Source organism: Chionomys nivalis, chromosome 19 (genome assembly GCF_950005125.1).
Source record: "Chionomys nivalis chromosome 19, mChiNiv1.1, whole genome shotgun sequence".
NCBI classification, from domain to species: Eukaryota; Metazoa; Chordata; class Mammalia; order Rodentia; family Cricetidae; genus Chionomys; species Chionomys nivalis.
The window spans coordinates 816,159-843,771 of record NC_080104.1 but is presented as its reverse complement, the minus strand read 5'-3'; the positions used below and the strand labels follow the sequence as shown (position 1 = coordinate 843,771).

At 49.3% G+C, this 27,613-nt stretch overlaps 1 pseudogene; it reads left to right on the top strand.

The window, feature by feature from the left end:
* Positions 1 to 8,734: 8,734 nt before the first annotated feature.
* Positions 8,735 to 26,995, top strand: LOC130861974 (2'-5'-oligoadenylate synthase 2-like; annotated as a pseudogene).
* The last annotated feature ends 618 nt before the right edge of the window (positions 26,996 to 27,613 follow it).

Here is a 27,613-nt window from a genome sequence, read left to right as displayed (position 1 = left end):
CATGGAATTGATAGGATATTATGATAGAAAGTATGTTGTAAAATAGCAATGGAGTTTAAGGCTACAGTTGTTTTTAAAAACAAAATAAATGTAGACATTTTAGCCTGCCTTTTGTTTATTTGTTTTAATAATAGTACAGGATCAGGTTCCCTGCTCAGGTTTTTCTGAGATAGGGTTTCTTAATGTAGCCTTAGCTATTCTAGAACTAGTTCTATGTACCAGGATGGACTGGAAGTCAGAGATCTGCCTGCTGGGGTTAAAAGGTGTGTGCACCACCATCGCCTGGCTACATTTTTATATTAATGTTTCAATCACTTCTGTTCTTGTCTCCCTGGTTGCTCAGGTTTCTGAGTTTGTCATGAATGCACAGTCCGTGGGACATCAAAGGGCACTCAGGGCTCAAGCCACCTTCCATGTCCTCCCCAGGGCAGTTCTTCTGCCAAAGGCACAGCTCTACAAGGGCACTCAGATGCTAACCTTATGGTGTTCCTCAGCTGCCTCCGCCAGTTCTCTGAGCAAGGCAGCCACTGGGCAGAGGTCATCTCGGAGATCCGGATGCGACTGGAGGCATGCCAGCAGAAGCAGAAGTTCAATGTCAAGTTTGACATCTCCAACAAGAAGAATCCCCGAGTGCTCAGCTTCTCTCTGACATCCCAGACACTGCTGGACCAGAGCGTGGACTTTGACGTGCTGCCAGCCTTCGACTCCCTCAGTGAGGTTCCCGGACACAGGCAGAGTGGTTCCAGGCATGGTCCTATACACGTCACAGGCATGGGAGCTGTGGCAAGGCCCCACTTTTGGTTCCAACAAGGTGCTGGGAGAGGAGGGGCTGAGGTCCTGGCCTAGCGGTTAAGAGCGCGTACTACTCTTGCAGAGGACCTATCTTGGCTGCCGTTCTATTGCTGTGATGAGACACAATGACCAAGGAAGCTCTTATTTTTAAAAAGCATTTAATTGGGGGCTTGCTTACAGTTTCAGAAAATTAGTCCATTGTCGTCATAGAAGGGAATATGGCAGCAGACAATACTGGAGAAGCAGTGGAGAGTTTACATTCTGATTTCTAGGCATGGGGGAGCTGGGAACTGGACTGGGTGTCTGAAACCTCAAAGCCTCCTCCAACAAGGCCACACCTTTGATCCTTCCCTAACAGTCCCACCACCTGGTGATCAGGCATTTTAATATATAAGCCTATGAGGGGATGTTCTCATTCAGCCCACCACGGGACCAAGTTCAGCTTCCAGTAAAGAAAAAAAGAAGGAAATGAAAGGACGTGACTGCTCCTAGGTATGGGGAAGGAGAAAGTTTATTGTAGATAAAAGGGAGAACACAGTCAGAGACAGGGACATCTGAGAGAGTCCAGACTGGACTTGAACAGGCTGAACTGGGTTATGTGGGGAGAGGGAGAAGGGAAGAGACAGGGACAAGGGAGTCAGGTGCAGCAGCCAGGATGCCAAAGATACACAAAGGTTGGGTAAATAAAATGTCTGGATTATACAGGGGAAGAGCCCCGCAGGGGGCGGGGGGTGAGGACAGCTCCAGTCCCCTTGGCTGGAGAGTTCAGGGTAGAAGGTGGGGTGTGCCAGCCACACCCTGCAACAGGTAGGAATTGGGGATTCTTGGAGAACCTGGAGGTCAGGTCCACTTTGATATGTTAAGTAGGCACCCTGGGTTTGAATCTTAACTTGGAGCACCCACATACTGGGTGAGACAGGCAGGCATCTAGATGCTATGTGGGCTCTGGTTCTACTTGCATGAACTGGTCTGGTCTGCTTCTGTTTATGTCCTCAGAGCCAGTCATGGTATCAGTCCACTGCCCCCTGCAGCCCTGGTGCCTGAAGAAGGCTTTTTGTCTAATGACCATTGGAGCCCCCTCCCTGAGCAGGCTGAGAGGGCATCAGAGAGGGTTAGAGATACCACACCCTAGGCTGACTCTCAGTCAAGACTTTCTCTATGGTGGGCAAGCAGGTGGCTGTAAAAAATCTGGGCAAAGAACTCCACCCTCATGAGGGCTTTAAGATGGACCATGCCACCCTTATGCCCTCACTAAAACACCTGGTGACCTCCCAGTGGGTCTCAGATCACCCTTAGACAAGGGATACTACGGGTCTCTCAGACCAGCTTTGTAAACTGGCTCACCCAGGCTCCCTAGATGACAGAGTGACTCTAAACTTTTCCCACTGTACAGGCCAGCTGAGGCCTGGCTCGAGGCCTGATCCCCAGGTCTACAAGGACCTAATTCACAGCTACAGCAATGCAGGCGAGTTCTCTACCAGTTTCACGGAGCTGCAGCATGACTTCATTAGCACCCGTCCCACCAAACTCAAGAGCTTGATCCAGCTGGTGAAGCAATGGTACCAACAGGTTAGGCACAGGGGCCATCTGTCACCCGAATTCCCACATGCACACTCACAGCGATGCTGGGACTGTGTCCCGAGTACTTTCCTTGGAGGAAATGGTGGGAGTGGAGGGGGGAGGTAAGGGGAGGGGTGTCTGTTTGGCCATAAGCAAGTGTGTGAGGTCAGTCACATTCCACCCAGAGGACCTTGGTTTGCGTGTCCATAAAGCAGGATTGAGCCAGGTCTGGTGCAGGCTTCTCATCTTAGCTACGTAGGAGGCTGAGCCTGGGCTATGGAGTGAGCACAAAAATAGTCTGGCCAATTCAGCAAGAACCTGTCTCAAAATGATAAGTAACTGGCATGCTGGGGTGCAGTTCATGGAGAGGGGCTGGTAAGAGCCTTGCCTGGAATTAGTGAAGCTCGAGCCCCACCACCAGCACACATACACACACACACCCAAGAGTGGAGCTAACACATTGTGTCTCTGTGCCAAGGGTGATGCCTGGCCAGTCACCGGGCACAAAATGGTGCTCGGTTAAGCTTTAGGGGTGCACCTGCCAATCCCTGGAGCCCCTCTGAACACCAGGTGAGGGATTAGCTGTTGTGTTGCCAAGATGGACTGGCACATCTGCTTTCTCTTGCTTCCCCAGTGCAACAAGATGGTCCAGGGGAAGGGCTCCTTGCCACCCCAGCATGGGCTGGAGCTCCTGACCGTGTACACCTGGGAGCAGGGCAGCCAGAATTCTCAGTTCAACATGGCTGAGGGCTTCCACACCGTGCTGGAGCTGGTTGGCCAGTATACTAACTGTGCATCTATTGGATGGTCAACTACAACGCCAAGGACAAGGCCATCGGCAACTTCCTGAAGCTGTAACTTCAGAAGCCCAAGTTTGGTCACCCCCAGAGTCTTCTACCTTGGACCCACAATATCCACTCCTTGCCTCCCTATTGGCAGAAGATGGAAGGGCAAGACCTGCTCTCAGGAACTGGGCAACTCCCCAGATTGGTACTTTTAGTGCCTGAGGAGAGAGTCAGTCAGTTTCCCAGCCACCTGCAAATGTGTTTGTCAGATGAAATAGATGCAAGACTCCAAGTTCAACTCAAGTGCAGACAAATCAGATCACATGCTAGTCTGAGTGGCTCTCATGCAAGATTTGGGCCATACATGTCCTTTTTATGTTTAATGTGAAAGCTGGGACATGGCTTAGCTGACACAAGGTTTGCCCAGCATCCATCCCCATCAGTGCATGAACTGTGAAAACTTATACTCATGAGATGGTGGGGGAGGACTGGGAGTCCAGAGTCATCCTTGGCTACAAAACCAGTTCAAGGCCAGCCTGGGCTATGTGAGACCTGTCTCCCCCCAAAAATGTGTCCAGATGCCATGACACACAACTGTAATCACAACAAGAGGCTGAGGTAGAGGGCATGAAGAGATGGCTCAGTAGTTCAGAACACTGGCTGCTCTTGCAGAGACCTAGGTTCCATTCCCAGCACCCACACAGTTGCTCGTGACTACGTATTCCAGTTCCTGAGGGTCTGGCGCCCTCTTCTGGCTTCCATGCACCAGACATGTTTGTGTACAGACACACATACAGGCAAAGCACTGGTATACATAAGAGAATGAAATGAAACCATGAGGCTGTGGGTAGAGGGCTTCAAGTTCAAAGGCTGCCTGGGCTGCATCATGAGAATCCCACCTCAAACTTCATGCGCATTTGTGATTCCTCAGAAACTAGGATGTAACTGGGCATCTGATATTCACACTCTTTACACCTGGCAGCTTCTCATCAGCAGCCTTCAGGTTATAGAAGCATGTGTCATTCTTCACAGTCATGCCCACCTCTGAAATGGGGACAGAGATAAGCAGGATTGTCTCTGAAACCGCACTTTACACTGAGCGTTTGCAGGCAATGGCAGTGTATCCTGAGAAAGGGTCTGGTGTATGATATATATTAGCTGATGATGTCTGTCGTGAATGCTGGGAGGGGCAGTGGCAGAATCAGGCCTGTAATCTATTAGCAATGCCTGCTTCAAGGAGGAAGGGCATCACTGTGAGTGGTTAGTAATGAACACAGCCTGAAGAAGTGGTACTCGTGCAGCTGCTTTTCCCTCCTTCCTTCTTTCCTTCCTTCCCTTCTAAGGATTTTTTTAATGTGTGTCGTGTTTTGTCTGCGTATATGTATGTGCACTGTGTGTGCAGTGCCCATGGAGAAACTGGAGTTACCCAGGTTGTGAGCCACCATGTGGTTGCTGGGAACTGAACTCGGGTCCTCTGGAAGAGCAGCTAGTGCTCTTAACCACTGAGAGACTTCACCAGTCCCCTCACCACCAACCCTTTAGGACAGACTTTGTAACCTTGGTTGCTTCAGACTCACAATCTTCCTGCCTCTGCCTCCAGGGTGCTGGGATTACAGGCATTGCTGCCACACCCCACTCCATATGTCTCTTCTCTTCTACCCCTGCCCTATAGCGTGCACCTGGGGCACTGAGGAGCCCGGAGGTCCCGGCCCCTGTAGTGTTAGGGAGTGGAGAACAGCCCAGCCAGTGTTGCAGGTGGACGCTGTGGGGATGAGACTGACCTTGGGTACAGTTGCAGATGCATCATCCTGGGTCCAGCTGACCCCATAGGCAACCTGGACAGCAATGCCTGCTGGGACCTGCTTGCCCAGGAGGCTGCAGCCAGCACATCTGCCCTGTGCTGCATGGACAAGGACCGCACCCCCATCAAGCTGTGGCTGGTGAAGGTGTGAGGCATGTGAGGTAGACAAGAGCATCCTTTGGGGGAGGACATGGTCATGAGCAGACATGGTCCTCTCTGAGGGACAGGACCCACCCATGGCCCCTGAGGACCTGTACGTGTGTGGTCTCAGCTCTGCAGAAATGCTAAGGTAACCAGCATGTCTTCCTTCCCACAGGCTTTTGTATGAAGTCCAGATAGATCAGTGGTCACATCAGCTGAGAGAAAATGACACCAGTATGGGAGACTTTGAGTAATGAGCCAGATGTGTGTGTGTGTATGTCTGTGTGTGTCTGCATGTATATATGTTTTGTGTGTCTGCATGTGTCTATGTCTGTTTGTCTGTGTGTATCTACATGTGTTCTGTGTGTATCTGTTGGTGTATATCTATGCCTGGATCTGTGTTTGTGTGTGTCTGTCTGTGTGTCTTAGTGTGTGCCTGTATGTGACTTCATGTGTATGTATATGCATGTATGTTTGTGTGTTATGTGCACATGTATATATATATGCACGTATCTGTGTGTATGTGTGTATATGTATGTGTGTGTGTATGTGCCCCCTCACACTGTCTCCCATCTGATTGCCTGCTCACCCACCACCCTCTCATTCCTCCCCTATTTACCCACCTAGTGAAGCTTCATTGACCTCTGCTTTGATCACCCAGTGTCCCTGACTCCCATGCTAGGCACCCGAGGATCCAGACACCTCAGGCTCTGCCAGTCTGCACCCACTGTGCCCTGCCCCGACCCCTACAGCCACACCTAGCAGCAGCCCGGCCCTGCCAAGAAGCCACGCTCCTCTCTGGTATCCCTCCACCTGAAGAGACCCCCCCAGCTGTGGACCAGATATGTTCCCCATGTAATGTGACCGTGGCCATCCTGGGGCAGAGGTTGTGATGCCGGCTACCGAATACCCAGGTCCACAGCCATAATGACATAAGCAAAACAAGTGATACCTGGGCCTTAGGGACATAGAAGGAGCAGGAAGGACCCCAAACCTCTCCTGTGATTCCACCAACTCCCTCAGGAGGTAGCGCCTAGGTCGGGGAGGGTAAGTGAGAAGTGCAGGGGTACAGCATTCCTGACTCAGCACCGATGAAGGCTGAGGCTTTTTGATAATGCAGTGCTTGGGGGTCACCTACACCCTGCAACCCCCAACTCATGCCATTAGTAACCCCAATAAACCCATTAGCTCACCACTTAGACTCGGCATCTTTTCCTTGCTCAGTCTTTGTACCCTGTCTGGGTTGAACAACATTTGTTCATGTCTCCCCAGGGAGGTCAGGTCATTCTGCCTCCTGATGTCTGATGTTCTCAAATGCAATAGAAACAGGGTCCTGATGGGGACAGGAAGGGATGGGTTAACAAGCCCTTGACCCAGAAACTGATTTTCCAGAATCTTCACCTTTGCTCCACTATGGGTGGACTGTGGATGGGCGGTGTTTGTCCCTTGTCCTCTGATTCCCACCAGGACCAGGGTGATGCCAGGCTGTCTCCAGGACAAATGTCTACTTATCTGTCTTAAATGGGAAAATGTCTCCAATCCCCTAGCCGAGTCTAAGTGACAGCTAGGAACCGGGGGATGGGGGAGGGTAGGAAGACATATCTTATGAATGTCCCAGCCCTGCACACAGGAAGCAAGTGGTAGATACCGGAAGCAGTGTGGCCACAGCAGGGTTCTCTAGAGGGACCACCTGAGGGATGGACATGGTAGTGATCCTTCCACAGGAGAAGAATGAGAAACGGAGGAAGGTGACTGCACTTGCCCATCCCCCACCAGTAGTGTCTCAGAAGCCTGGCTCTCCCTGGACCACGGTTGGGAAAGAACAACAGGGATGCAGGAGGACAGCGCCTCCCTAGTATTTTCAGACTTGTTGCCCTTTCCTTCCTCCTCAGCTTAGCCCACAGTGGCCAGCCTGGGTGAGGGGCGTCTCCTGCTCCTGGCTCTAGGTAACCCCAGGGGGGTTGGTCCCAACTTCACCTCACCTAGCCAACTCACGGAGGATGCCAACCAGACCCCAAATTATGTCTCTTGATGGCTGTTGGTCACAACATTCTCAGAGTCTAGACCTTCTTAATGCTTTGACCCTTTAATACAGTTCTGGGTACTCGTCTGTGGGCATACCAGCATGTGGGCAGACATGTTCCAAAGCCCATTGGAAATACATGTGACCCCATAATCTTAGGCGACTGTGAAAGTGTTGTTCGACCTAGAGGGGTCGAGACCTACCGCTTGAAAACCTCCGGTCTAGACAAATGTGACCAGCAGAGACCTATGTTTGCATGGAATCAGGAAACAGACAGGGCAATGGCCTGGTATCTCAGCCCCTCTTCCCACCATGCAGACTTTGAACCCTTTTGCCAAAATAGCCCCAGAAGTGGGATGGTTGGAGGCTGCAGTGAGGTCATGACTATTTAGGCGTGGAGAGGCCTTGCTGACCCTTCCATCTCCGACAGCAGACACCATGATGGTGGCAGTGAATCCTCTGATCTCTGTTCAGGTCATGGCCCTGGGTAGAAGTTCCAGGAGGGCCATAGCTAGGAATGGGTGAGGTGACGCACATATACAACCCTAGCACTCAGGAGGCTGAGGCAGGGTCCCTGAGAGCCACTAGTGTTCATCCCCTGAAGTCATTTTCTGTCCTTGGCCTCACTTAGAGGAACTTTGAGATTCCTCCGGCTTTCAGTGTTCCTGTAGGGAGCCAGTATTCTCGATGGTCCAGGACTCAGCAGAACTCTGAGGGGACGTGAAAAACCAAAGTCGCTATGTCTTTCCCAGTGAGCTTCCCAGGACACCATCTGCAACATAGGACAGCTAAACACAATGTCCATCCTACACTGAAGGAGGATGCTATAATAATGGTTTATGAGAGGCTGAGGCAGGGGGATTACCAGTTCAAGGCCAGTTTGGGCTATATAGCAAGGCTCTGTCTCAAAACCAACACAAAATAATTATATTGAATTGGCAAAATTCCCCTTGTTTTTAATTTTATTTTTAAATTTTACTTTAAGTGTGTGTGTGTATGTTTGTGTGTGTGTGTTAGGAAGCTACTCTTGACTCTCCAGGGCCCTGCTTTCATTCAAAGGCAGAAAGGAAGCCTATATCTACCAGAGCACCTGCCATGCTGTGTGTCTTTGAGTAAGTCAGTAGCCTCTCTGGGCTTTCTCTACTGCTAAGCTTGGCACTGCTAGCTCCAGCCACTGTAAACAGGAGAAAAGGGCCAGTCTCCATGGACACCCTCTACTATCTATCAAACCAAATTAGCTTAGTGATTAGTGAGCACTTGGCCAAGGGTTTGGTTACTTTTGAGACAGGTTCCTCTGATCTACAGATGGAGGAGATAGAGACACCAAGAATTCAGTCCTGCACTGAAGGACACACACATCAGGACTCTGTGGAGGTGCACACCTCTGACTCTGGAGTGGTGTGTCCCAGGAGAGGCTGGCTAGGGGGAAGTTCCCTGTGCAGCTGCTGGGCAGTGACTCCCACACTTGGGTTTTGATTTCCTAGGCAAGGCTGTGATGGAGGCAGGGCAGCAAGTTTGGACTCCACTTCCTCTATCGAGACACACCCCCCAGTATTGGGGCAGAATCCCCAGACCTGACCTACAAGGGACCTCTCTCTGCTATTACAGCGTTCCTGAGGCCAGCTAGCAACTATGGGAAACTGGCTGGTTGGCAAGTCATCTGCCTGGCCAGCTGGGGGGTCACTTGGGGAGCCATCAGCGGGACCATCCTGGAGGTCATCCGATGGGTTATCGGGCAGGTGGCCTGACTTGCCCGCAGTGCCAGCGCACAAGCTAAAAGACTTTATCCACGCAAAACTCAAACCCAGTGAAGATTGCCTGAATCTGGTAGACCAGGACTTGGCTGCCATCTCTGACTTCCTGCAGAGCAGTGAGCTCCCTGTGCAGGGAGTGGCTAGGTAAGAGCCAGGTTGGAGACCAAGGTTGTTCCCCTCCCCCACCCACTCCCCCACCCCCCACGGTGATGCTGAGCACTGCTCCCCACCAGGCCCTGGGGACTGCACTTCCCAAGGTTTTTCTCCCTCTGCGGACACGATGGCAGACTGTTCAGGGGCCCAAGATGCAGTCAGGTCACCTTCTGTCAGGCTACGCCTCTGGCAGGCGGCTTCATCTCTCTGTACCACAGTGTCTGGGTCTGTAGAATGAAATCAGCCTAGACCCCACTTCAGAGTGTTGTGATGGTGAGACACACAGTGTTCCCAGCAGCACAGAGTCCTGCTGTAATCCGTGCTCAGTAAATTAGCAGACTGGGTATGTGCGTACGCGCACTCGCACTTTGCTGTATGGCATCTTTCCATCTGTGAGCGTTTTGTTTGTGCCATCGTTTTCATTCTTGTATGGTACTCCACTGTGCCACGTATTCATCATATTGCAGTTTTGCTTTGCCTCCAGTTTGGAGCTAGCGTGCTGACAAGGACACAAATTAGTGCCAGCAGCCCGATTTTAAAATGATGGTGACATTTGGGAATTTCACTGAACTTGACAAATGTCACTGCTTGGAGCTACAGAAAGTCCAGACCTCACTACTGCTGCTTCATTCCCTGCAGAGTGGCTCCTATGACCAGGAAACTGTCCTAAGAGGCTACTCAGATGGCACCCTTGTTCTCTTCATGGATCACTTCCATAGCTTTCAGGAACAGAAGGAAAACCAACGTGAAGTCCTCAGCGTGATTGAACAATGGCTGAAACACCACAAGAAATACTCTAAGTCAGTGAGCCTTGGGCAAACCCTTGAAGTCTTACTGTCCGTACATGGGCAGGGGATACTCTTGCAGGTCCTTCCAGCTTTGATCCTATGTGTGAGTGCTCCAGGCACTGGGGTGGGGTCCCAAACTTTCTGGGACTACTGGGGAGGCCCTTGACTCCTACAGGCTGAGGCTGTGACAGACAGACTGGCTATTTCCAAAATGGGGCTCGCAAACAACTGTCTGAGTCACAGTTCTGTTACTGACCAAGGCAGCTCTTTAAAAAAAAAAGAAGCATTTGATTGGGGGCTGTCTACAGGCTCAGAGGGTTAGTCCCTCATCATCATGGCAGGAAGCAGACAGGCATAGCACAGGAACAAGCTGAGAGCTTCCTCTCCTGATCCACAGGCAGCAGGAAGAGAGTCACTGGGTCCAGCAACACACCGCCTCTAAAAAGGGCACACCTCCTAGTTCTTCCCAAATGATTCAACTGGGGACTAAGCATTCAAACATATGAGCCTCTGGGACCCCTCACCACAGCCCCCAAGAGGGAAGAGCCTCCTACCCTGGGCATATTATATCTAGAACTTCATTCTCATCTCATTTACTTTAGATAAAATGTTCCAAACTCTTTTTATAGGTGAGTGGGTGGATGAGAGTGGATGGCTGGGTGCTCACTAGATGTATGGATGGGTGGATGGATGGATGGGTAGAAGTGGGGGATTGCTGAATGTGTAAGAGGACGTATGGATGGATGAGTGGACAGATGGGAAAATGGGTGGATGTGTGAATGTATGTTTAGATGGGTGGAAGGAAGTGAGGATGTATAGACAGATGGAAAAGTGAATTGATGTAGGGATGGACAGACAGATGAATGGGGAAACAGAAGGAGAGGATTGTCTGGTGGCTATGCTGCCAATGGTAGATTCAACTAGTCTGACATCCCAGGGCTTCTGAGCTAGGGTCTAGAGTGCCTCCATTGTCTACAATTCCGAGGAACTTCTGGGTTACTGGAACTGTGAATAAGCATCACCTGATCATTTTCTGACAAGATGGAGATGTACACACACCCATATCACAGCATTCTCAGGATGATGGCCTGAATTAGAGAGCAATGCAAGTTGCGACGGTGGGCCCTTCTCATCTGTTAGGGTTTGAAGCACTTGGTCCCCAGCTGGTGGCACTAATTTGGGAGGGAGTATAGCCTGTAGGAGAAGGGTCCTTGCCACAGGAAGTGGGTGACCTGGAATTGAGCCTGGAGGGTGATAACCCCACCCTGCCTCCAACCCCACTTCCAGTGTGTTTCCTGATCCAAGGAGGAAGCACTCAGCGTCAGCTCCTGCAGCCATGTCTTTCCCAGCAGTGACCCAACAGAAAGATTTCCCCCACTTCAGTTGCTTCTGTCAGATGTCTCATCCCAGGGACCAGAAAAGTAACTGATACATGACCCCATGGATCCCTTTGTCACTGACTCTAAGATCAGGGCAGCTAGCTTCCAGCTTTGTTTGGTTGTAGTGGCGTGCCTGCCTCAAAAGAATGGGAGTCAGTGGTGAGAGAGATGTGAGGTTCCATCGCTGCAGGAAATTATGTCTTCTCTCTTTTTATGCCCAGGGCCTGGTGGCAGGAGACCAGCCCACCCTCTGCTGCCCTGAGAAGGGAACGCTTCACATGTAGCACCCAAATGGTACCACCAGGTGGCGGTAGAGCTAAATCTTCCATATCCCCCCCCCCACCACCACACATACATAGGGTTTCTCTGTGTAGCCCTAGCTGTCCTGGAACTTTGAGGATGGCCTCAAACTCACAGAGAATGCCTGCCTCTGCCTCCCGAGTGCTGGGATCAAAGGTGTGCACCACCAACCCTGGCAACATTTTTTTTATTACTACGTAGCAATAAGAATAAGACCCTAGCCGGGCGATGGTGGCGCACGCCTTTAATCCCAGCACTTGGGAGGCAGAGGCAGGCGGATCTCTGTGAGTTCGAGACCAGCCTGGTCTACAGAGCTAGTTCCAGGACAGGCTCCAAAGCCACAGAGAAACCCTGTCTCGAAAAACCAAAAAAAAAAAAAAAAAAAAAAAAGAATAAGACCCTACAGAGGGATTCATAAATTGCTTCCTTTACTATATAAAAATCCAACTAATCTGGTCTACATGTCCCAAACAGATGAGGTAGGCTGCTGCTGCCATGGTTTCTTTCCCAAGGACATTTAACCCAAAATTCCAGCTTTTTTAACTTCAGGGCATTTCTCTCAATATAATTAACTTGATAGCTGCACCCCCACGAGAGGTTTATAAAACTTTCATGTTATATCATTGCATAAAGGACTTCAACTGTGCCTGGTATACAGTTGACACTCAATAAATGGTAAGGTATGTGCCCAGCTCCTTCCAGGGTGTCCTTCCAGGGCTGCTCACCCCAGGCTGTGCACCTAAATATATTTATGAATGGCAGAGCTCAGCAGACAAGAATAGAAACTAAGTGGCTCAGTGCACCTCCAACCTTTCCCCACTCCTGCCACCTCGAGGTGTCCCTGAGTCTTAGTGAGAGGTACCAGTAGAAGGCATTCTGTGGTACAGACATCCGCCAGTCGTGCAGACACAGTTGCCTTCAGTATCACTCTGGGGCATCTGTTTCTCATGTGTAGTTCACTGCCTCGTGTTCTGTGTGACTCCGCTGACTCTGTCTCAGGTCCACCCCATCCTGTTTTCATGTCAGGCTTCCTGTTAGCCTACCAGGGAGAGTAGCCCCACTGTTAACTAGACATCTCCCCAGCTCCAGCTGACTCAGACCGCCATCAGAGTCGAGCTCCCTGCTGCACTCTGCCTGCAGGCTTTGGTGAGGATTGCAGCTCCTGGATCTATTGGGATCTCAAAAGATCCATGGATCACGTAAGAGCAGCACTAGGCGAGTTTGCAGCCTGCTTCACCACGTTACAGCAACGGTTTGTCCAGCGGTATCCCAGGAGAGTGAAGGAGCTGATCCTGTTGGTCAAGCACTGGTATCAGGAGGTAATTTATGGCATTGCCTTGTTTCAAGAGGGTCTCAGGCTGGCCTCAAACTCAGGCTGCCTCTGCCTTTTAAGTGCCAGGATCAAAGCTATGTGTTACCACACCCCACATCATTCACAGCAAACAAATTTTAATAATATTAACAACATACTTTCATCTAATTTGATCTCCTCTTCATCCATAAACCATAATTGAGTATTTTCTCAACCCAAGCACCTAGGGGTCACACAACTGTGGCCCCAGTACTCAAAAAGTGGACTCAACAGGATCTAGACTTTAAGGCTAACCTCAACTATATAGCAAGACACTTAAAAAAAATCCAGGGACTAATGACTCAGCGGTTAAGAGCACATATTGCTCTTCAAGAGGACCCAAGTTCAGTTCCCAGCACCCACTTCAGGCATCCCACAACCAGCTTTATCTCCAGGGGGTCTCAAACCTCTAGCCTATGAAGGCACCTGAACTCACACGGACAGACACACATAATAAAAAATATTAGGGTGCTGGAGAGATGGCTCCACGGTTGAGAGCACTCTGTCTACTCTTCTAGAGGACCTGGGTTCAATTCCCAGCACCCACATGGCAACTCACAACCATCTATCACTCCAGTCCTAGGGGATCCCATGTCCTCTTCTGGCCACCATAGATACCAGGCACACACATGGTACACGGACAAACATACAAACAAAACACTCATACATATAAGTAATAAAAAATTGAATATATTAAAATAATTTTTAAATTCCAATAACCATCCCCACTAATGAATCTTATTTAAAAGAATGTGATGTGTGTACACATGTGCGAGTGCAATATGTGCATGGATGAGAGTGTGTTCGTGTGTGTGTGTGCATAAGTGCATGAGAAACAGTGTGTGTGCATGTGAGTGTGTCAGAATGTGCCAAAGTGTATGTGTGGCAGAGGACAATGTACAGAAATGAGTTTTCTCCTTCCACTATGTGGGTCCTGGGGATTGAACTCTCTTCATCTTGCCAGCCCCCCTTATTTTCCAACACGGTAAATGGATTGTGTTGCACACAGGTGATATCTTATTTCACTCCATGTCTGAGAAATCCAGCCACATCATTACATAGCAGTAGTTTTCATTCCCTCGTATGTTCCATTATAGTAACATACCCGTGTTTTCCTCTCTGCTGCTGTGGGGCCCTTAAGTCATTCCCAGGTTGTAACCTCTGTGACTTTGGTTACTGTGGGTGTCCTCTGATATGTCTTTTCTGAACCTAAGCTCTCATTGTTCTTGGGTAGACATGCAGTAGAATTGCTGGAGTCCCAGACACAGCCACAGACAGCATGTACATGTGTGTCTATATTTGCATACATGGACTCTGCATGAAATATAGTGGAACGTACTTATTTAGCTTTAATAAAGAATGCCAAGTAGATTTTTTAAACCACTCTACTGGAACAGGAGAGAAGGCTTAGTATGGAAAGTACATGTTGCGCAGGCACGGAAGAGCCCACTACCCATGTAAAGGCAGGAGTGGTAGCCTGTGTCTGTAACTCCGTGTTCAGGAGGCAGACACAGGTGGATCCCCTGTGCTCACTGGCCAATCACTGCAGTCAATCAGTGAGCCCCAGGTTCAATGAGAGGCCCTGTTCCAAACCATAAGGTAGAGAGTTACTGAGGGAGACACCTGACCTTGACCTCCGGCCTCCTCATACCCACTCACAAACACAGCTCATACTCACACATGCACACACTGACATACATGTTTATACACTCACACTTCTGTGCTCCCATATTTACTCAAACACATGTACATAAACACACTCACATGCGCCCACACTCACACAGCATGTGTTCATGCTCACACACTCATGCATACTCAAGCATGGGCACATACACACATTCACAATCACACAAACACTCACACAGTCTCACACACCCACAACACATATACACATACACTCATGCCCGCCCAGGCTTACACACTGTGTCACACACTCACACCCCTGTGAGAAGCGTGAGCATTCCAGGTGTCCCTTCCATCCCTTCATCTGTGTCTGATGGTACTGACACCTTGACTTCCAGGCACGGGGGTGACATCGTCTAGGCTCCGGCTTCCTGACAGTCTTGTCTTCTCTCCCAGTGCCAGGAGAAGTGGATGACTTCCCCATCTCCGGGGTTCTCCTACACCCTGGAGTTGCTCACTGTGTATGCCTGGGAACAGGGCTGCCAAGATGAGGACTTTGACATTGCAGAAGGTGTCAGGACCATGCTGGGACTCATCAAGCAGTCATCATAGCTGTGTGTCTATTGGATAGTCAATTACGGCTTCGAGGATGTAACAGTTTGCAACACTCTTCTGTGCCAACTCAGGTTCCAAAGGTACCCAGCTTCTGATCTCTCTGGCTGCAGGCCTGGGCCCCATTGAGAGTGAGTTCTGAGTCCTTGCTGATATGGGGGAGGGGGAGGGGGATGAGAATCTGTCTGCAGAGGAGATTCAGTCAATGTGTTCCACATTCCAAACCATGGTCAGGCTTTGCACCTCAAAGACTAGAGGAAGCGGAGGAATTCATAGCAAGAATCATGAGATGGAACATCTCTGGGAAGAGGAGGATGGAGTTAGTGTGGCTGGATACCGCAGAGCCCTCAGCAGCCTCTCCCTTCTGTGTGTGAGTGCACACTCGCATGCGTAGGTACAGATGCACTTGGAGGTCAGAAGTTGACATCAGGTTTCACTCTCTGCTTATCGTCAAAGGTTCACTTCTTTTATGAGTATGTGTGTTCCCCATGTGTATGCCTGTAAACCACGTGCACACAGTGCGTATGAAGGCCAGGAGAGGATGTCAGACTCCCCAGAACTGTAGTTACAGATGGTTGTGAGTCACTACATTAGTGCTGGGACTTGAACCCAGGTCCTCTGCAAGAGAAGTCGATGCTCTTAACCTCTGAGGAGGTTCTCCAGCCATTCCACATTATTTGTTAAGTCAGGATCTCTCACCGATGTTCACCAATAGGCTAGACTGGCTCACCAGCGAGTCCCAGGACACACCTGCCTCTGCCTCCCCAGGGCTGGGATTATAAACACACTAGCATCTAGTTTTTATATGGGTCTTGAGGGTCCCCAACTCAGGGCCTTTTTGAGAGGCAGGTATTTTACCCACTGACCCATTTCCCCAGCCCAACTTCTTTATTAAAATTTGTGTGTCTGGCTGGGTGGTGGTGCATGCCTTTAATCCCAGCACTCGAAAGGCAGAGGCAGGCAGATCTCTGTGAGTTTAAGACCAGCCTGGTCTACAAGAGCTAGTTCCAGGACAGGCTTCATAGCTACAGAGAAACCCTGTCTCGAAAAAAAATTGTGCATCTGTGCACCAGAAGAGGATATAGGTGTCCTTTGTGTATTATTCTGAGGCAGGGTTCTCTTTTATACTCTGTCAGTAAGCCCCAGAGATCCCCATGTCTCTATCCCTCAGAGGTGGGACTGAAGTCATGTACAAAACACCCATGTTGTTCGTGGGTCCTGAACCCTGGTCCTTATGACTGAGTTCTAAGCAGTCTTAGTTTCTAAACTATCTTCCCAGGCGCTGCTGGGCGGGGGTGGGGGAGGTTGGGGGTGGGGAGCTGGGGGGTGGGCCAAAGGGAACAGGATCTCAGGATCTCACTGTACAATCCTGACTGGCCTGGAGCTCACTATGTAGACGAGCCTGGCCTTTAACTAACAGAGATCCACCTGCTTCTGCCTCCCAAGTACTGAGATTAAAGATGTGCTCTAGTAAACTCAGCCCTGATTTCTTTTAATCTGATAAAATTTCTAGACCAGTCATCTTGAATCTGTAGTGGGACCTGTGGGCTGTGTTCCTGCCGCCCCAGCTCCCGGTCGCCTGGCCAGCCCATGCCCCAAAATAACAACACACAAACTGTACTCTTCCAAACACTGCTTGGCCCATCAGCTCTAGCCCTTACTGACTAATTCTCATATCCTGATCAACCCATCTCTAATAATCTGTGTAGCACCAGTCTTACCGGGAAAGATTCAGCATGTCTGACCTGGTGGATTGCTTCATCGCGTCTGCCCTGGGGAGCAGCTGCATGGCATCTGTCTCTGAGAGGAGCTGTCCTGCATCTGAGCTCACTTGCTCTTCCTCCCAGCATTCTGTTCTGTTTACTCCACCCACCTATGTTCTAACCTATGAGGGTTGAGCAGCTTCTTTATTTTTTAACCAATGACCTTCCTCCATCATGAATCCAACTGACCCAACCAATAATGTGGGCAAAGATAACGGCTCCTGGCAGATGCTGACAGAGGCAGCTCAGGCCTGGCTGTACTCTCCTAGCCTGAATGATATGTCACCTGCACAATGCTGGGATGTTCTGGTAAGAGGATGTCCACACTGGAGAGAGGGTCCTCCTGATGCTGACTTGAGAGAGTGTGTCATGGTTGCCTGTGTGACTGCTGTGACATGTCACACACTCAGTGTGGCTTAAAGCAACAGAATTTGCCCCCCCCAGTTCTGGATGCTGGGGGTTCAAAGACAAGGAATAGAGGAGGGGTGGACTCTCTCTGGACAGCTCTGATCCCTGGCTAGGCTTGTGACATCATCACCCTGTCTTTCCCTCCACTGTCACATGTCTGCCCTGTCTCTTCTCCTTTTCCTTGATGTGTGACTGTCTGGGGACCCAACTCCTCTAAGGATAATAGTCATATTTAGCTGGAGCTCACCCTTGTGACCCTCTCCTACCAGCTTCTCTAAGTCCATTTCCTGTTAGGTCATGGTCATGGGTACAACAGGTCCAAATCCCAATATATTTTAGGGAGATGCAACTCAACCAACTCTTAGAGGCCACAAAGATGGCTGTGAGGTAGAAAAGAGGGGCTATAAACAAAGTTGGTTCCCCAGAAAAGAGATAGGTTTATTTCTGCAAGAGCAAAATCAGGAGACAGGAGTTGGGGGCAGACAAGGAGCTGAGCCTCCTAGAAGTGTACACAACTCATGTCTGTGACTCCCAAGCAGACCCTGAGGCCCAGCCCCTGGGTGTGGGGCCAGCAGTGATGCAGATGTAGTCTGCCTGTTGGAGGAGGGCATCAAGAGCATTCCCAAACTAGACCAGCTGAGTCTGTCGAAAGGCTGCCTTGTTGGCCTTCGAAATGAGACAGATGTGCCAATCAAACCCCACCTGTGAGAACACGTGAGGGGCAAACTTCTATCCAAAGTGTGGACGCAGGGGCCACACTCCATCTACAGAGCTACCAGACGCTAACAATGTGGGACAGACAGAAGGAAGCAGAGTCTGTGAATGGGGTCGTTCCCCAGGTAGATGCCAAGGACTCCACAATCGCTCCCGTGTCCCCCACCCCAGGCTCCATTATCACCACTGCCTGGCCTTTTACTTCCTTGGGACAACCTCCTTGGTTTCCTTCTGAGTTTTCAAACATCTATCTCTGCAAAAAGAGACTCACAATGCCTGTGTGAGCTTCATAGACAGGAACTCTGGCACTTGCCGTTGTTGGCTAAGTGATATCACACACACATGCCCTCAGCTTCATGACTAGTGTGGTGGTTGCAAGTCACCAGAGTCTCTTGAGGGTGCTTCACTTCCACAACCACTGGGCTGTGGTCAAAACCAAATTTAAGTTCATAGTGCTGTCAAACTATAAAACACACACACACACACACACACACACACCATATTCATATTCTGACAGCCATACCAATAGCACCGCATAGATCCCCCTTCTAACACACAGGCACATAATATGTTCAGCTTCCATGTCTCTACTACACCTTAAAAATTGTTTTTAATGTCAGACAGTGGTGGCACACCTCTTTAATCCCAGCACCTGGGAAGGTAGGGCCAAGAGAATGTCTGTAAGTTCCAGGATAGCCAGGATGGTTACACAAAGAAACCATGTCTCAGTATATATATTATGTGTACAACTGTTGCCTGAATATATGTTGTATTAAATGTGTATAATATCCACAGAGGCCAGAAAAGGGTATCAGATCCCCTGGAACTGGAGTCACAGACAGCTGTAAGCCACCACCCGGGTGCTGAAAATTGAACCTGGGTCCACAGACAGTGCACTGAACCAATGAGTCATCTCTCTAGTCCCCACCACACCTTCTGATCCCTGTGCTCTTCACTAGCCAGTCCTTTCAGACCATGACGTCACCCCTCTCTTGACAGCCCAGGAACCAACACACAAGCAGGAATGAGCATTTCAGGCTTATCACATGTACACACTCACACGTAAACATATACACTCACAGACGAACATGCACCTTTGCACCTGGAACCTCACACTCTCACAGTGCTGCACAATGCTGACACTTGTGAAAATACATCAGCACTCACAACTGCATACACTCACATTTGCATGCACTCACGTGTGCACATAATGTGCATACTCGCACATGCAAACACTCGTATTCTTGAATATTCATCTATAGCCTCTCATATGTGTGCATTCCTGTGTGTACACTTGCATATGATACAAGCTCACATATGCACACAACACATGTACACTCATGTGCGCATGCACACCCTGTACACCATCTGAGCTGTAGGAGCAGAAGGATTGAGTATGCTGCCACTGTCAAGGGGGTGCAAAGGTCACAACATCTAGGGGTGTCTGACCAAGATCAGCTAGCCTGCAAAGCTAAGCCCCTTCTCTTGTTCCCAGATGGCTGCACTGCTCTCTGCCAATGCTCTCCAGGAAACTTATCCACTTAGACTTGTCTTCTTCCTCACTCCCCACTGTTTAAAAAGTGACCCCTAAATCTATAACCTTATTGTTACAGCAGTGGGCAATCCAAATGCAGTCTCGCAGAGCTGGGATGGAGACACTTGAGGCCTCGTTCCCTTTTTAAGCTCCTTGACCCTGCCCATGTATCCTAGTTCCTTATCCACCTTCAAAGCCATTAGTCCAACACCCTCCAGGCCCTCCTCTCCATGTCTGAGCTCTCATCTACTTTTCCAAGTTTGACCTTCACACCTGCCTCTTGCAAGGTCTTTGGGGATTTCCTCATGCTGACCCAGAGCACCTCCCATGTCTGCATCCCACAACCCCTTCAGAAGGATCTAGATCTCTCCCAAGTAGCCCATGAGGGACCAGGAGAGTTTCTGCTTGGAGAGGGGGTGGGCCACAGGAGGTAAGGATTGCCCAGAATCTCAAGAACATTTTCAGGAAGGTCTCTGACAGGAAGGTCTCTGCCCACTGTTGGAAGAAGGCTAGCAGGAGGAAAGAGGTGAGTTTTGGGGTGGCTTCTGAGCAGAGCCCACCAAATTTCTCTCCTCCCCAGCCCATATCACTCTTCATCACTCCAAGCCATTTACTGGACACGTTCATCAAAGACCTCCTCCAGCCCAATGAAAAGTTCTTGGAGCAGATCAGAAAAACTGTTAACATCATCTGTGAATTCCTCAAAAACAACTGTTTCAAGGACTCAAGCACCAAAGTGCTGAAGGCTTTCAAGGTGAGTGCTGGCCTGTAGCAGCGCCAGCTCTTGGGAACCAGGGAGACAAGGGTGAGGGGAGGCAGCATCTCACCTTCTCTTTCCTCCTAGGGAGGATCCACTGGCAAAGGCGCGGCTCTGAAGTATGGATCAGATGCTGATATTGTAGTGTTTCTCAGTCCTCTGAAGAGTTACCACTCCCAAAAAGAGGAGCGCTCACTATTTGTCCAGGAAATCCAGAGGCAATTAAAAGTCTTCCAAAGGACCCAGGAGCTGGAGGTGAAGTTTGAGACTTCAAAGTGGATGGCCCCCAGGGTGCTGAGCTTCACCTTGAAATCCAGGAGTCTCAATGAAAGTGTCAACTTTGATGTCCTGCCCACCTATGATGCACTAGGGAGGAGTCCACAGACCCTAGCTCCTGAGAAAATTCTGGAAAACGTGGAGGAAAAACCAGGGAGGGTTGGGTAATTCTCTCCCAGTTTTTGCCCAGGCCCCCAGGCACCTACATGCAATCCCACTCTCATGTAAGCAGTCCAGGCAGCCTTAAGGAGCTGCTGGCTCTGTTCTCCATGGTGTGTGAGGGATAGCACATACAGTTACAAACAGATCATAGACAACATCCCTTCATTTTCTCTGTGGAAAAGGGAACTAAAGAACAGAATGTGGGGGGCAGATTTGTGAGGTAAGAGACAGGAAATTGGGTGAAGAAAACTCCTCCTCAGAAAGCCCATTCACAGGTGGCAGATACAGAAATATATGGACGAATGAAAGATCTCAAAATAGACTGATGAGATAGCTCCACGGTATGTGTTTGCCATTCAGTCATGGGGACCTGAGTTTTATCCCCACCACCTGTATAAAACGCCAGGCTCTACTGGAGGCACACTAGGGGTACGGGTGGAGAGAGAAACGGTCTAGCTGAATCAGATTGAAGTTCAGGGGGAGACCCTGTCACAGTGGCATAAGGTGAAGGATGATGCATCAAGACAGCCAACATCCTCCTTTGGACTCTCATGGGTGTGCGCAGACAGGCACATGCACCCACATTCACAAAGCAACTTAGAGAAAAAAGGGTTTGTTTGGCTTACACGTCCAGATCTCAGTCCATCATGGAGGGCCATCATGGAGGGAAGTCAGGGCAGAAACTCAAGGAAGGAACTTGAAGCAGAAACCATGGGGGAATGCTGCTTGCTGTCTCACTTATAGGTTTATCTTGGCTAGCTCTTAATCAGTCAAGGGAATGGTGCTGCCTACAGTGGGCTGGTCCCTGCATCAAAATCAACTTCTCAGATTGACTCTAGGCTGCTTCATGTTTTCTCTCTCTCTTTCTCTCTCTCTCTCACACACACATATATTCTCACATCCATGCACATACAAAGGCCAAGCTACTATGTGTGTGTGTGTGTGTGTATTTCCTATATTAGAATTATGAAGACTATAATATCTTCCACCTGAGTTGTTCTTGGGGCCCAGGGGTAATCAGGGTAAAACATTTGCTTAGCATGTACAAGGCTCTGTGTTCAGTGTCCTCACCCCAAGGTAAAGCAAACAGCTCTTACCCATTGTTTGTGGCTGGAGCTCAAAGGCAGAGTACTTGCCTAGCATGAGGATCCTGGGTTTGACACATCTCTCCCCAACTGCAAACAAAAACCAGCTGTTTTGATTTCTCTCAGAATAAACAGGAGTCTATAGAATGGGCTTCAGCTCACTTTTGTCTGTTTGCTCTTGAAATAGCAGCTGTGCTAGTCTGCCTCCTGTCACTGTGATAAACACTGGCCAAATTGGGCAATGGCAATGCACACCTTCAATCCCAGCACTCTGGAGGCAGAGGCAGGCAGATCTCTGTGAGCTCGAGGCCAGTCAGAGCTACACAGAGAAACCCTGTTATGAAACAAACAAAAAACCCAAATACAACCACTGACCAAATCATCTTGGGGAAGAAAGGGTTTAGTTCCTCTCACAGTTGCGTGAGTCATGGAGGAAAGTCAGGGCTGGAACCTGGCAGCAGGAACTGAAACAGAGGCCATGGAGGAACACTGCTCATTGGCTTGCTCCATCTAGATTGCTCAGCCTGCTTTCTTATACAACTCAGGACCCCCAGAGGGCTGTGCCCTTCCACATCATTCATCGATGAGAAAAAGCCCCCACAGATGAGGCCTTAGGCCAGTCTGGTGGAGGCAGCTCCTCGGTTGAGACTCCCTCTTCTCAGGTGTGCTTAGCTTTGTGTCAAGTTGACAGAAAACTCACCTATATAGCAACACAGCAAATGTTTTCAGCCTAGGAGGCCACAGTTTTCCCACTACTTGGCTTTGACATTTCAATCTGAAAACAGCCTTGTGCGATAGATTCACAAACAGGGGCAACTCCATCCCAGTGAAACTGTGTTGACAAAAATGAGAGGTGAACTAAAGATACCTCAGCAACAGCAGTGTGCAAACGAGCTCAGAACAGACAGGAAGGTCTTTCTCCAACACTGAGAAACATCTAGACCTGTGTTCTGAATCCACTGAGAGCTTGAGGTGTGGCTGGAGCTACCAAAGAGCTGAATTTTTGTCTCTTTTCCTTTTAATGATCTCAAATACAATCAGCCACAGTGGCTGGTGGCTGCCCTAGTGGGTACCACAGGTGTGTGTACTACTGTGAAATTACCAGCACCCACCAGACCATGGAGTCACTACTGTCTGCATCTTGGATACCCATCAGTAATTCAAATATATATATACACGGTTCAAAAGAAATTTCCCCCAGAATGAAATTGCACTTGTCAAAAAAAAAATAGGATGGGTTCACTGGCTAAGGGGGGTTGGCTGCTCTTTCAGAGGACCCAAGTTTGGTTCCCAGCACTAGAGTTCGGTGGCTCACACCTTTTAACTCCAGCTCCAGGGGACCTGGTTCCTTCTTCTGGCCCCTACAGCCTCTCACATTTGCATGTGTGTGAACACATCACACCCATCCAAATAAAAATAAAGTTTTTAGCCAGGCGTTCGTGGCACACACCTTTAATCCCAGCACTCAGGAAGCAGAGACAGGTGAATCTCTGTGAGCTTGAGGCCAGCCTGGTCTAAAAAGTGAGTTCCAGAACAGCCATGGAAACCCTGTCATGAAAAACCACATAAATGAATAAATAATAAAGTTTTTTGAAAACCCACAGTTTTGAGGTCTGTAGAGAGTTTGTCTAACATCACCAAAACCTGGGTTCAACTCCCATACACTGGCATGGGAGTACTCACCTGTGATCTCAGCAGTCGGAAGGCAGAGTCAGGAAGATCAGAAATTCAAGATCAACTTTGGCTACATACCAAGTTTAATGACAACCTTGGCTACATAAAATCCTGTCTCAAAAAAGATTGGTTTTTTTCACTCTGTTACTTACCATATACAATAGGACTAACATACACTTTGCTCCCATGTCAGGTCATCTGCATCCTGGCTTCACCTCCAGACCCAAAGCCTACAAGGCTCTCATTGCATTATGTAAATCATCAGTCATCAAGTGGGGGGAGAGTTTTCCACCTGTTTTACAGAGCTTCAGAGTGAGTTCATTAAATCCCCAACCCACCAAACTGAAGAGTCTGATTCACTTGGTACAAACAGGTCAGCCAGACCCTGCTTTGGCCAATGTGGTTGTTGTTTTACCAACAAGCTAGGATACCAGCTTTGCCAACTGTCCTGAACCCCCAAATCCTCCCATGCTTGGGGCTGGGCCTCTGGAGGGAAGCTGTTGCTCATTTAGCCATGGGTCTTCTGATTGCATTTCAGTACTTGTGTATTTGGGTCAGGCCTATAGAGCCTCCTAGCATCAGAGCAATGTGCAGCTTGTTCTGACCTCACATTGGTCAAAGAATTCAGTGGCAGCCAAGTTCTCCTGAGAAACATGGATGGAAGTTAAAGTTGCATGCCACAGGTTACCAGTACAGCTGTATGGACACCATGTTGTCTCTCAGAAGGCAACAGGAAGCTGTGGCTGAGACTCAAATCATCATAAGTGGCTGAGGCCTGGGGGACTGGTTTGCTCTGATTTGAATTTCAGCAAGTCACATGACTCCCTCAAGCACCACCCCTCCCCCTCCTTACCCTCTCTGCTTACTACTCAACCTACCTCCCCATCCCACAGCCAATCTTCCTCTGACATGGCAATCCATGGTACAGGGCTCATAGCTAGCCTACAAAGGGTCCTATCAGCCAGGAGTTACATTGCTGCCCAAACACAGGACACCATGTGTACCACTCTGTCTGCTGCTGAGTCTAGCAAGCCTACCTAGGAGTCAGGGCTCCCTCTTTCAAGTTCTGTTTCATAACCATGTTGCCCAGCTGCAACCCAAGCAGTCCATGAGACACACTGGGCCCCTCTGCCTCTCCAAGGTCACCTGCCATCTCCACTCTCCCAATCTGTGTGAAAGGAAAATGAAGCCAAAAGCATCCTTGCCCCCAAAGTATGCCCTGGAGCTTCTCACGGTGTAGGCCTGGGAGCAGGGCAGTGGCATGAATAATTTCAACACTGCCAAAGACTTCCGGACCATCCTAGACCTGGCCATCAAATGCAAGCAGCTCTGCATCTTCTGGACAGTCAACTACAACTTCGAAGATGAGCTGATAAGGACGTTTTCACTGACCCAGATCCAGAAAAAGAGGTGCCTGTGTCCCCGTCCCCCACCCTGTTCTGAATTAACCCAATACCCTTCTGTGCTATTTCTTCCATGACCTGGATTCTTTTCCCCCAGGGTCTTGTTCATTCCCAGTGTGAAACTGAGGGAGAAGCTGACAGATGAGTGAGAAAACCCAACCTAGGGAGTAGAAGGGCCTGGCCAGACAGAAGGGATGCAGAAGGGGAGGAGGGGGCAGGCAGAGGGCTCCCTCACTGCTTTCTTTCTTCTGTTATGTCGAAATGTGAAATGTGTGTGTTAGCCGATCTGAGAGGGGTCTGAGGTGGCAGGATATCCCTGAGAAACAGCATTGCCATTTCCAGGCTCAAGTGTGCATAGACACACACACACACACACACACACACACACCAGTGCTGACCTCCTTAGCAACACTGTACTGTGACATCTTGTAGTTGGGTGAGAGTCTCTTGAAAGGGGTCATCACTATGGTTCACTGTGTGAAGTAAACAGCTTTAGAAGGGTTTTTGGATTTCAACTACAATAATTCTAGGAAGTTACTTTGACTCTTTAGTAGATTCAAATTGCTTGACCTAGGCTGCCAGGATACATTGTGTCTTTGATGGGAATCGAGCCAGCAGTCTCGTAAACAAACAGTCCTTTCCTAGTCTCTAACTCTTAACTCTCCTTTAGACCAGTAATCCTGGATCCAGCTGATCCCACAGGCCACATGGGAGAAGGTGACCGCTGGTGTTGGCATCTTCTAGCCAAAGAAGCAAATGAGTGGCTTTCCTCCCTCTGTTTTGAACTACAAAGTGGAGGCTTAGGGCAGAGAGTGCAGCTATGGAAAGTGCCAGTAAGAAAGTGGGTGGCTCTGTCACAAATCAATCATAGGGCTTTCTTGCTATAGTGATTTGGAATTACTGAGCCCCCCAAAGAACCAAAAACTGGACTCCAGGAGTTCTTTCAGTCAGTCATCTGCCCTGCTCTGGGTACCTAAAGACCCAGATAACTGAGAGTCGGAATCATGAGGCAGGGAGGAGTGGAAGGATGGGGACATCTGAGGAAGTGATTCAGCAGAGTTCATTTCCCCAGAACCCACATAAATGCAGGGTGGGTGTGGCAGCCTCCTTATGATTCCAACCTTGGAAGCCTGACTCAACAGAATCCCCAGAGCAAGCCAGCTAACAAAGCTAACCATATCAGCTATCTCTGGGTTTGATTGATAAAGCCTGCCTCAATAAATGAGGTGGAATAGTGACAGACGATGAGTCCTCACAGCATCCCAGGGCCTTATACATGTAGACATATGCATGTACATACACAAAACATGCATACAAATGACATATGCATGTACACACATGCAAAGATGCATACACGTGCATGCAATACACAGACAGAGAAAAACAAAAACAAGAAAAGAGGGCACATAGTAAGTAGATTAGATTAAATGCTTCATTGATGAATTTTCACACTTTTAAAAACCTAGAATTGTCATTTGAGGCCAGCCTGGTCTACAAGAGCTAGCTCCAGGACAGGCTCTAAAGTTATAGAGAAACCCTGTCTCAAAAACAAACAAAGAAACAAACAAAACAAAACAAAAAAACCCTAGAATTGTCACATGGTCACCTGTAGCTTTGAAAGTGGCTACCAAGCAAGGGGTAAAATTGTACTGTGGAAGGATTGGAACTCCATCCCCCTCCCCCCAAGATACACCAGGCACAGCCTTCCAGGCTACCCTCCCACAGGCAGGCACACTTCATTCTTCTTTCTGTGCCCCCTTGGCACTCTTGACTTCCGGAGACAAGATGAGAAGGCTGTACTGTGCATTGTGAGATGCTGAACACTGTCCCCAGACTCACCTGTGTATTTCCCAGTTGGAAGCTGAGACATTGTGTTGTGTCTTCTGGTGTGAGAGTTTGTTGTTGTGCTTCCCAAATAGGTTTCCCAGATTCTTTTCTGGAGACAGGTTCTCACTGTGTGGCCCTGAATGATCTGGAACTCACTCTGCAGACAAGGCTGGCCTCAAACTCACAGAGATTCACCTGCCTGTGCTGGGATTAAAGGCGTCTGCCACCACACCTTTCTTTAAGCTCCCACCCCACCTGTCTTTTTCTCCCCGGGTAGTACAGACCCCAGGAAGCTGCAGAGCTCAAATCTACCCCACCGTGGGTATCTGAGTTGGAATCCATATCTGGGATAAAAGTGCTAGATGAAGCCTCTAGAGCCGGCTGGCCATTGATTTAAAGACTCGGGCCATGTTACAGAAGGGAACAGGTCTAGTCCTCCCTGGCTGGTCCCCACCTCTCTCCTGCACTCCCAGACACTCTGCTTGAAATCAAGACTTCGGATCTGCTCCCCCTCCCACCCCAGGGTCTCACATAGTGGACACCCCTCTGTGAAAGTGAACTTCAGAGATGCTTGCCCCAAGCAGCGTGCTGTGTTCCCATTCTATATGTTTTTTCCCTGTTTCCTTCTCTTCATGCCTCTCTTCAGCTCCAGACTCACCCTGTCTTACTAAGGTTGAGCCCCTCCCTTGCCCTTCATTTCTGGTAGTCCCAGTTAGTTCTCAGTATCTCACTGCATCTTTGCTGAGCTCTTCACTCCCTCTACAAGCCTTCCCCGCCTGTGTGAATGCAGAGGTGTCCAGCCCAGCAGCCAGTCAACCATCTCCCTCCACCCCTGCTGCTAAAAACCCCTTCTCTTGGGGAAATGCAAACAACATGTACCCCTCCTCCTAAGATCCTGGGACAAACCAAGATGTGAGGAACCAAGGAATTCTTTGGGCTTACCTGCAG